The sequence below is a fragment of the Ochlerotatus camptorhynchus genome, unplaced genomic scaffold (assembly GCF_037179485.1).
Source record: "Ochlerotatus camptorhynchus isolate MF236.1 unplaced genomic scaffold, CSIRO-AGI_Acam_v1.1 ptg000137l, whole genome shotgun sequence".
Taxonomy (NCBI): domain Eukaryota; kingdom Metazoa; phylum Arthropoda; class Insecta; order Diptera; family Culicidae; genus Ochlerotatus; species Ochlerotatus camptorhynchus.
Window position 1 is genome coordinate 313008 of NW_027040627.1, and position 8612 is coordinate 321619.

The window sequence follows — 8612 nt, forward strand, 5'->3', positions numbered from 1 at the left end:
TGACATTGTTTCAAGTCCAAACAAGCATATTTTATTCAAATACCTAAATGAATTATTTTTACATTGAAAGACTTCTTGTGAATTTCCTTCCTGCCACAGTTCACCTGTGCTTACGATAAATTCAGAGAGAAATATTTCAACCGAACATACATTGACCAATCTTGATGAATTATTTCACCGGCCACTGCATGCAACGACTTGTATGCAAGCTTATACTAATAATAACGTGCTCTAGGCTTGAAACTGGTCGTTGCGTTATATTGTGAAATTCAGTTTTCATATTGTATTTTGCAGCTAAAACTGGAGCCCTCAAAAGTGCGGAATCGCTAATATCAGTGCACTTCGACGTTGTATCGTCTTGGTGTCTTCTGTGCATATTTTCGTTATGAGCCAATAAGTGCGCCGAAGACACCAACACGATTGAACGTAAAAGTGTACTTTTATTAGCGTTTTCGCACTTATAACCTGACTTATAATGTGCGCAATGCGCAATATTATACCTACGCAATATGGCGGCACAAGTTGTGAAATATACAATCAGTGGGTTTGCTACGTTGTTTTCGATTGTGAGATAATCACATTATACATATTAATTGGCTGTTATAGTTCCTGGATTCAGACAAAAAAATCTAGCCTCTCCGTGACAATGACTGTTCGAGCCATTGCCGTGACCAGGATTCGAACCTGGGTTACTACGGCCACAACGTAGGGTCCTAACCACTAGACGATCACGGCTATAGAGGATTAGTAATTGAATAGCAATCGAATCGTGTAGGTATGCTGCACTTTCAAGGTCAAACAATTACGTTGACAAACACTCTTAGATGCATTTCGTTTATTTTTATCATGTCCATTTTTAACATTGCTAATCGTATGCAGTAGTGGGATCAAATCCCGATCCGTTCAAGTTTTATTTGTATATTAATCTGGGCATAATGTATTGCCACAGTCAGTTGTGAATATAAAGTTACAGTTGGGAGGACGTTTTAGCCAAATATTTGACAGAAATGTAAAAACGCTTGAACAAGCATTTAACGGTCAATTTAAAAGTATCGTAGTAGGTAGTTCCGCCACCTGTTGCGCACATAGTCCCTTGCGCAATTCCCACACACTACCGCCATCTGTTCGCGTACTGCCCACCACAGTGTGCTCAACAGATGGCGGTAATGTTTTAGCCACGATGTTTAACAGTGAGAAATATACAATGTGTTATGTATGTTTGTCTGTGATTTAACGGTAAATTTGATTTTTGCTATAACCATATGTTGCGTTAGATTGCGAAATACAAGTCACAGTAGGTATGGACCTAAGAGGAAGAGGTGACAATTGGCTTCTTCCTCTTCTATTTCTATTTCTATCTCTATCTCTATCTCTATCTTACGCACATGAAATCGGCCAATCAGGAGCTGGTTCACGTTTAACAGAAAAGTGGTTGATTTTCGCCCCCGTATTGTCACCTCTTCTCTTAGGTAAGGACCGATGCAATCGCCGTTTATTGTTAAAAAAAAGTATAACCTCTCCGTGCAAAGACTGCTGGAGACATTACCGTGACCAGGATTCGAACCTGGGTTTCTACGTTCACAACATAGGGTCCTGGACCACTAGACGATCACGGCAATAGAAGATTGGTGATGAAAGAGTAATCGATTCGCATAGATATTCTGCACTTTCAAGGTCATATGGAACTGGTCACAGTCCATTTTTTTTGGACTGATATATGGATACAAAAGGACTAACCTACTAACGAAACAAAGATGGCTTTTAGGCAATTACATGCTATTTATGAGAGATTATAGAGTTGACAATGCCTACATAAGTTGTATGTCATTACTGACTGATGATATATTTAGGATATGAAACTTTCCTATTTTGATAACCTTTTGGTTTGTTATTTCTTTTTTCACGAAGTCTATTTTTAACATTGCCACAGACAAACAGACATAACTCTTACAATCACATTCTTTGCAAATAAGGTTTTAATTGGAAATTTGCTCGCATTTTTCATGGTAGCGCCACTGGAGCGTTCGGCAACCCACCATATTTCGATCTTATCAGTGATGCCAGTTCTCTTTCAGGGCAATTTTGTAGATTCATCTCTTGAAAATTATAACGGGGCCAAGGCATTTCGCTGGAGAAACATAACACATAAAAATCTGACGAATACAGATAAAAAGTTGTTGAATATTACATCCAAAAAAGCAGCACATTGGTTGTTTCGCTTGTTGTGTAATTTTGCACTGTACGATGTACACTGAATTTTAAAACAAATAATTTTGATGAGTATAATATTGTATCCACTTTTACCAGTATTGATGTTCAATACATCATTATGAATAACATATACATATTATATTTATTTGCTGTGTACACATTAAAGTGATGAGCGGTGGTATAATTTGGGTGCCGATTAGCAGGGCAGCAGAAGTAGAAGAATTATGTCTGCTTGTCTGTGACATTGCTATACAAGAGCATTGCATTTGATATTACGAAAGCTCATTGGCGCACCATTTAACGAGCTTTTGATTTCCATTTCATCGTGTTGCGTTCAGTTGTGAAATACAACCCGTAGGGTAAACGCTCCTACAGTTGCGGTACGTTAGAAGCGTTAGGTTCCTATAGTTGTGTACTCCATAGACAACTATAGGAACCTAACACGGATAGAAATCTCCTTATACCTTTTGGCAAATCTCTATTGCTGATTATTCATAAAATGTATAAGTCAACTAATAAGCAGACGTCTTGCAGAAAGTTAATGAAGATCATGTGTCAAGTGAAATGTATAAGCGGTCACACATACCTTTTACGCATTCTTATAGGACCTATGTGGTTTGTCTTATGGAATGTATAAGGCGGATGTCTTGGCAAAAATGTATAAGTGAAATACATGAATGAAATAATTGATTTTCGTTTCGTGAACGCTTCTAACGTATGGCAACTGAGCAATTTTGTTAAAAAAGTATAACCTCTCCGTGACAATGACTGCTGGAGTCATTGCCGTGACCAGGATTCGAACCTGGGTTACTACGGCCACAACGTAGGGTCCTAACCACTAGACGATCACGGCTATAGAGGATTGGTGATCGAAGAGTAATCGATTCGTCTAGATATTCTGCACTTTCAAGGTCATATGAAACAGTTAGTTGTTTTGACCAAGATTTTTATAATGAATTCGTTTATTATTCACTTCCAATCTGGACCGGGTATCAAGAGTGTGACTGCCTGTTTCTGACTAACGTCCTCTTGATCGTTTTTTTTTTTAAACTAATCGCAGGTTGAGGTTCGCACAGACAAAAAATTCGATTTCGTACTGTACTTTCAGAACAGGGAAATTTCATATTCCCGTAGTTTATAGAAATAATACATAAAAGGATGCACGCCTTTTTATACATTTTTTTTGCAGGATTGATACATCCAATAACACTAGTTTACAGCACTTTTGAACTCGGTAAGGTGATGATCATTTCCAATGCAAAATCCCACGCTGAATTCAATGCCGTGGTCAGAAAAAATTAAAGTAGAGCCATTTTTGAGATATACAAAAATTTTGATTTTTTGAATTTTGGACAAAAGCACGATTACTAAAATGTCAATATCTTTGGAACTAGTGCACCAATTTTAAATCTTTTTTTTTATGAAAATGGAGCTAAATAAATTTGCTATCGTTTACTTTAATATTATGTCTTAATTAAAAATTTAATTTTGAAGTCATTTAAAAATTTACAGCATTTTTTTTATTTTTCCTGTGAATTTTCCATAAAAATCTTGTTTTAATCAACATTTTTAATGGGATAAAAGATTCAAAAAATCATTCCATAATTTATTCTTAAAGTCCATTCAAAACCGGAGAAAATGAGCCTTTAATGGATGCAATCGGTTGGAAATTGTCGAAGTTATGAGCATTTTTGTAAAACACTTAAAAATGTTGCTGAAATACAACAGCTTTAGAGTTCCTTTTCTAGGTGTCGTTGTAAGCATCCAAATCGCATGTAAAGTTTTCATGGGAGATTCTTTTCTCTACATATCAATTTGATTAAGGCATATCAGGATTTAAAACCGAGTTGATACAAAAGAAATTTATTTAGGTTTTATTAAAAATGATTGAGAATCGAATGACTTTGTCTTCGATGTTTTGAACTTGTTTCTCGAATCAGAAACCAACAATAGTCACCCATCATTGCTTCATCCCAAAACCCTTGGTAACGACGTTCCATCATCTTCATTTGTTGGTGAAAACGTTCGCCGTGCTCATCACTCTCGTCACCAAGATTTTCCGGGAAAAAATCCATGTGAGAATGTAGGAAATGTATCTTCAAAGACATATTCACACCTGTGTTCAGTGAAATAAAAGGATTTGAAATTAATTATATGTAACAAACACAATATTTGTGATTTATACCTATTTTCTCATAATTTTTGAGCAATTCATCGACGACTTCCTCATAATCTGGGCTTCTGAAATTTCCTAAGAAGGTTGTGACAACACGCTGGAACGATTTCCACGCTTCTTCCTCATCTGGTGTCAAAACTGTATTGAATGCGGAATCATTGAGCAGTTTTTTGATCTGTGGGCCAACAAATACACCTTCCTTTATCTTTGCGTCAGATAAATTTGGAAATACTGATTTCAAGTACTGGAATGCCGGCCCTTCTTTTTGCAACGCTTTGACGAAATTTTTGAATAGCCCAAGTTTTATATGTAGTGGTGGAAGTATTATGCGTTCTTTTACCACAAGAGGATCATTTTTAACGTTGTCTTTACCAATTGTGAAATTATCCCGTTTTGGCCAATCTTTTCGGACGTAGTGTTCCTTACGAGCTCGACTGTCCCATTTACACAAAAAACACATATATTTTGTGTATCCCTGTTGCAATCCAGTCAACATGGCAACCATTTTAAGATCGGAACAAATTTTCCAATTGTGTTGATTGTAATTTATCAAATTGAGCAATAGAGCCATTGATTCATACGTTTCCTTCATATTAACGGCATGAGCTAATGGAATAGAAGGTTTCTCATTCCCTTGATGCAGTAAAACGGCTTTCAAGCTCAACTTGCTGCTATCGATGAATAAACGCCATTCAGCTGGATCATATGGCTCACCAAACTCTTCAAACAAGCCGTTTACGTCATGGCAAAAACATGCCTTGTCCTTTGTAGAATAATATTTGTCAAATTTCTTGTGACGATTCCTGTGACAAGAAATTTTGACCTCTTTGCTCAGCATGTTGTGTTCTTTCAAGCGTGATGCCAGCAATTCGGATTTCTCCTTCGATAAGTCGAGATCTCGCACCAAATCATTAAATTCGGATTGTGTAAACAGTTTTGGGTTTCTTTCCAATTCCACCTCGAAGTCTTCCTCGCATTCCTCCTTGAATTCCTCCTCACTTTTTGTAACGGTCGATTCAACAGAGGGCGCTCGTTTCCGCTTTGGATAAACAGGATACGGGACCGAACTTGAATGTGGAACAGGTTTTGTCATAGAAGCCACTTGTGGATACTCAACTGTTTTGTGACGTCCTTGTTGCTTAACTTTTGTCAAGCAGAAATAACAATCCGTTGCATGACAAAACGGTCGACGCCATATGGTGGGCATGTCAAAGGACAAATAGCGACTGACAGATAACAAATAAGTGAGTTAGTAAGTAAGACATTAACACTTATCAAAAATAGATGAAGTAAGATAATGTCGATCAGGAAAGAACAAAGCACTACCATGCTGTAAATAAATTGTTTATATGAAAGTTATTCAAAAAATCAATTTACCTTGCGCCTGACATCCACCTAGCCAAGCACGTTTTGCACGAACTACATAATACTTTTGGAATCCACGGTTCGTCAAAGTCTCCAGGATCAATTTTAAAATAAAGCCTGTATGCAGTTTGCAACGAAGCAGTTAAATTGACCGATTTTGTAAATATATAGTTGCCACACGCGTAACAAAACTTTTGAGGATCATTTTTACACTTGAATTCACGTTTTGTCGTATACATCGTTAAGCAATGTTAAAGAAAGAAAGCTGTCAAATTGAGTTGGTTGCGTTAGGTTCTCGCCGAGCGGTCTCACAAACACTAGCGTAAATTATATTGTTGAAAATATCCCATTTAATTTTGCGTGACAGCTGGTAGTGTTAGTGAAATGCACCGTATGCGTACACGTCCGCAGAAAGGCTTACTGGAAGTGGTGCATGAACCTAGGAGCGGGACAACGGCCAATCTTGGAACATTCAATTTCCATGATTTTACAAAAAATAACATAACATAACATAACATTTTCATAACTTCGACAATTTCCAACCGATTTCACCCATTAAAGGCTCATTTTCTCCAGTTTTTAATGGACTTTAAGAATAAATTATAGAATGTTTTTTTGAATCTTTTTATCCCATTAAAAATGTTGATTAAAACAAGATTTTTATGGAAAATTCGCAGGAAAAAAAAAAAAAAAATGCTGTAAATTTTTAAATGACTTCAAAATTAAATTTTTAATCAAGACATAATATTCTAGTGAACGATAGCAAATTTATTTAGCTTCATTTTCATAAAAAAAGATTCAAAATTGGTGCACTAGTTCCAAAGATATTGACATTTTAGTAATCGTACTTTTGTCCAAAATTCAAAAAATCAAAATTTTTGTATATCTCAAAAATGGCTCTACTTTATTTTTTTCTGACCACGGCATTGAATTCAGCGTAGGATTTTGCATTAGAAACGTTGGTCAACCACTAAAGTTCACACTTTTTATGTTGTTTTGTAAACTAGTGTAATTTATACCATCCGATTGCTATGATTTCGTGCATTAGGCAATTGTTGGAGAAAATGATGCTTCGGAGACTCGATCACTTGAATCAAATAACTTGCCATCAAATACACAGTTTGGGTTCCGCAAGAGGATATGAATCTAGAACCGTACTACCATTCAAACTGGCGACAATGCTCTGAAGAGACAACGAAACCTCACTCCCAATCTCCTCCCTTCATCCTATCTTTCGACAATGTACCCCTCTAACCTCGGGTAAGCCGCGAAAATTCGGCTCAACTCCTACTAGACATATAAATAAGTGAATTTTGTTACAATAATAATAACAATAATAATGAATTATCGACTCCGTAAAGCTAACACGATTGAGCCTTCCAAATAAACGAACTAGATAAAAAAAAGCCTCTCCTCCTACTATAAAACAGTAGAAACATTGATTTGGCACCCAGGAAATGAACACAAATATCACCTTTAAGGTTTGTAGGTCTTCAAACTTGCACCATCATCATTTTTTTTTTTTACAATTACATGGTCATGTTTTAATAATTTCGTGTATCAGAATTTAACATTCAAAGCTTTTTTATGTTACTTCATACGCGAAGTTTGTGAGTTAGTTGGAAATGCCAACATGAAGCTTTAGTGTGATAATTTATTAGCTAGAGAATGATCTTTAGAAGAGGGTAGGTGGATAGTTCCGTTAGAGTACGCCAGTATGAAAATTGATTAGAAGTTGAAAATGAGCGAAGGGCCATTATTAATGCGACAGTACAAAGTCAAACGTCTAACTTTTGTATGTGAAAACATACTTCAAATCTCCGCGTACATCGTACGGGTTATGCAAAAAGGTGTATATATATACATTTTTAAAATTCAGATGCTTCAAATTATGGAGTTTTAGTTTTAGAATATGGATATTTCCCACAAATTTTATAAATTCTAAACTGAAAAGTTATAATACTTCAAGAAATTTTCAAGAATCTGGAGTCAAATTCCTTGCCCAGTTTTAAGGCTCATGGAATTTTATTATAATTTCTAAGGACCTCATTCCACGGGAGTTTTGGGGGAAAAATTCACGAGAAAAACATCAACTGCAATCTGGAATTTTAGACTTAAGATAGTAAAATACAAGCGAATTTTCACGAGAAATCTCCGTTGAATATGGAATGGACTATTCTGAGGTCTTCATAACTACTTGAAAGTTCCCAAAATAATCCTAAAGTTAGTTAAACAACTGCATTGAAGTTTTTTTTTGTAGTTTGAGAATCTCAACCAGATGCTCGCAACTTCTCTAAACTTTTTCGGACTTTCTAAAGTTTCCACAATTTTCCGAACGATCATGAATCTTTTCTAAAGTGTTAACAATTCACTGAATTTCTCGAATTTTTTGTTTAATTTATGAAATTTTCCTGCTCTGGAATATCTCTGCTCTGAGGATATCTGTTCTTTTTTGATTTTTTTAGAGCTTTATTAGCGAGATCAATATCTTTTTCGAAGTTATCGAAATTTCTCTAAAGTGTTTGCAGTTCTTATGAAGCTTGTTATACTGCCATGAATTTAATTGAGCTGTTCTAAAAATGTTTAAGCTTGCGTGAACTTCTGGACTTATGTGAAAACCTCAATAATTTTCTTAACATCTCTTAAGTTCTCTGAAAATCTGGGAACTTCTTGAAATTTCCCGCTAATTTAGTGAAACTAATGGAACTGAACTCCCCTGAATTTCCCTTTGTTTTTGGGGCTTTACTAAACTTATTTGAGATGCTCCCGAAATGCCCATAAAAGTTTCTGAAGTTCTCGGATCTTTCCTCAAGTTCCATAGACTTTTATGAAGTTCTCGAAATGTTTCTGAAGATCTGTG

General features: G+C 35.8%; 2 non-coding genes across 2 annotated transcripts; both read right to left on the reverse strand.

Moving 5' to 3' along the window:
* Nucleotides 1-663: 663 nt before the first annotated feature.
* On the reverse strand, nucleotides 664-735 carry TRNAH-GUG (transfer RNA histidin (anticodon GUG)). The gene has a single exon. It is a non-coding gene; the product is annotated as a tRNA-His (tRNA).
* Nucleotides 736-2992: 2257 nt separating this feature from the next.
* Nucleotides 2993-3064, reverse strand: TRNAH-GUG (transfer RNA histidin (anticodon GUG)). Its single transcript has one exon. It is a non-coding gene; the product is annotated as a tRNA-His (tRNA).
* Between the last annotated feature and the right edge of the window lie 5548 nt (nucleotides 3065-8612).